This window comes from Echinops telfairi, unplaced genomic scaffold, assembly GCF_000313985.2.
Source record: "Echinops telfairi isolate 266 unplaced genomic scaffold, ASM31398v2 ScPeMD7_3509;HRSCAF=4178, whole genome shotgun sequence".
NCBI lineage: Eukaryota > Metazoa > Chordata > Mammalia > Afrosoricida > Tenrecidae > Echinops > Echinops telfairi.
In genome coordinates this window covers 9,090,697-9,093,650 of record NW_022107407.1, presented here as the reverse complement: position 1 = coordinate 9,093,650, position 2,954 = coordinate 9,090,697, and positions in this window count along the sequence as shown.

The following is a 2,954-nucleotide window of genomic DNA, read 5'->3' as shown; positions in this document are numbered from 1 at the left end:
TCTCCGACAAATTTGACCTCAAGGTGCAAACCATAACAAGAAACAAGAAGGGCCATAATATAATACTCAAAGAATCTGTAGACCAGGAACCAGTGAGCAACTATTCAAAAGATCAAAAAAGTAATCACAGATTCAATAATCATAGGTGATTAAATACACTGCTATCAGAGAAAGATAGATCAATGGGGAACGAGTTCAGAAGGAGGCTACAGAGCTAGACACTATAATTAGACCTGACAGACATTTATAGAGCTTTCCATTCAAATGCAAAATATTCACATTATTTTCAAGTTCACATGGCTAATTTTTGAAAATAGACCACATGATGGGGCACAAGTCAACCTGAATAAATTCAAACACATAGTGATCACTCAGACATCCCTCTCAGATCACCACACCATGAAGATGGAGATCAATAAAATGATGACCAGAAAAAAAAGGGTAAACAATTGTAGGATGAATAATGATCTTCTGAGACACAAATAGATACTGGTCCAGATTAGAGTGGAGTATAGAAAGTTTCTAGAAACCAATGAGAATAAGAATACAACATACCAAAATGTAGGGGATACAGAAAAAGCAGTTATCAGAGGTAGCTTAATAGCAATAAGTACATATACAAAAAAAGAAGAGAGACTTATGACTGATGTGCTATCACAAAACCTCCAGCAACTAAAATAGAGTTAATAGAACAACCCCTCCAATTGCAAAAGAAATTAAATAATTAAAAATCAGGGCAGAGTTAAATGGGCAGGAAGACAAAAGAATAACGCAAAAAATTAATGCATCTAAAAGCTGTCTCTTTGAAAGGATCAACACAATCGACATACCACTCACAAACCTAACTAAGGAAAGGAAGGAGCAAAGAAGAAGATCCAAGGATGAGGGATGAAACAGGAGAAAGCACAACAGACCCCAACAGTATTAAAAGGATAATCACAAAGTACTATGGAAGTCTGTACTCCAATGAATTCAACAATATAGAAGACATGGACAAATACTTGGAAAAACAATATCTCTGTCGATTATCCCAGATAGAGGTCAAGAACCTCAACACACTAATACCAAAAGGAGAACTACATATGGCTCTCAAGAAACTACCAACCAAAAAGGCTCCGAGATGACTTCAGAGGAGAATCTACCAAGTATTCAGGGAAGAGCAGACCCCAATCCTCCACAAATTATTCCAGAGCATAGAAAATGATGGCAACCTCCCAAACTCATTCTGAAAAGTCAATATAAGGATGATACCCAAACAGGGCGAGGATCATACAGGAATACAGAACTGCAGACCGATATCTCTAATGAACATAGATGCAAAAATCCTTAACAAAAGATTGGCCAGTAGGACACAAACATATACATAACATAACATCCATCATGATCAGGTGGGATTCATTCCATGGATGCAGGGATGGTTTACATCTGAAAATCCATCAACATTATACACCACATTGATAAGAAAAAGTAAAAGGATTATGTGATCAGATTGCTAGATGAAGAAAAAATTTTTGACAACATCCAACACCCATGCTTAATAAAGACACTCAAGAAGATAAGGGGGAAAGGGAATTCTTCAAGTTAATACAAGCTGTTTAAGAAAAGCCAACAGCCAACATCATTGTCAATGGAGAAAAGACTAAAACAATCTCACTGAAAAGTGGTATAAGACAAGGATGCCCCTTGTCCCCACTTCTATATAACAACATATTGGAGGAACTACCTAACAGCCGAAGACAGTGGAAGGATATTAAAGTCATACAACCGGGAGAGGAGGAGGTGAAACTATCGCTTTTTACAGACTACATGATCCTATACATTGAAAATCCCCAAAGATCCAAAACAGAAGTACTGACAGCAATAGAGGAATATGGAAGAGTGGCAGGATACAAGATCAACAAACAGAGGTCTGTAGGTTTGCTATATAAATCAAACAAAACCCTGGAAGAGGAGATCAAGAAGACGGTACAGTTCATAATAGCCAAGAACAAACTGAAATACCTAGAGATATATTTAACCAAAAAACAATAGACTTATATAAGCAAAACTACAGGACCCTATTACAGGAAACCAGAAGCAACCTCCACAAATGGAAGAATGTCCCTTGATCGTGGATCAGATGACTCAATATATGAAAGATGTCAATCTTACCCAAGGCACTATATAAGTTTAATGCTATCCTGATTCAAATACCAACAACCTTCTTCGAAGACTTGGAAAAACTGACCATCAATTTCATATGCAGAGGGAAGAAGCCCAGAATTAGCAGAGAACTCCTCAAGAAGAAGAATAAAGTCAGAGGGCTCACTTTATCTGACAATAACAACTACTACAAAGTCACAGTGGTCAAACAGCATGGTACTAATATAAATAGAAAAGAACAAAAAAAATACAGAAATAAAACCATCAGCATCTAGAAAAATGATCTTTAACAAGGGCCCCAGAAGCATCAAGTGGGAGATGGATACCCACTTTAACAAGTGGTGCTGGAAACAATGGGTATCCACCTATAGAAAAATGAAACAAGATGCTTACCTCACCCCATAAACAAGAACAAACTAATGGTGGATCACAGACAGAGAAGTAAAACCCCAAACCCTCAGGACCATCAACAGAGGAATCGGGACAAACCTAAGAATGTTGGCTTATGGGGCACATAGGCTTACTGAAATAGGGAAGGGTATACACAGGTGAATTTGAAATCAACGTTTGGAGTTTTTGAAGGATAAAACACCTGTGTGCGTCCAAAGACTTCACTAAGAGAGTAACAAAAGAACCCACAGACTAGGAGAGGATTTCTAGCAATGACACGACACAGGGCTTATTACAAAAATCTACAACACCTTCCAAACCTGCAAAAAGAGGAAAATAGTTAAGCCCCTGAGAAAGTGGGCAAAAGACCTGAAAAGAAGTTTCACTAGGGAGGAGACTCGAATGGCCAATAAACATGAGAA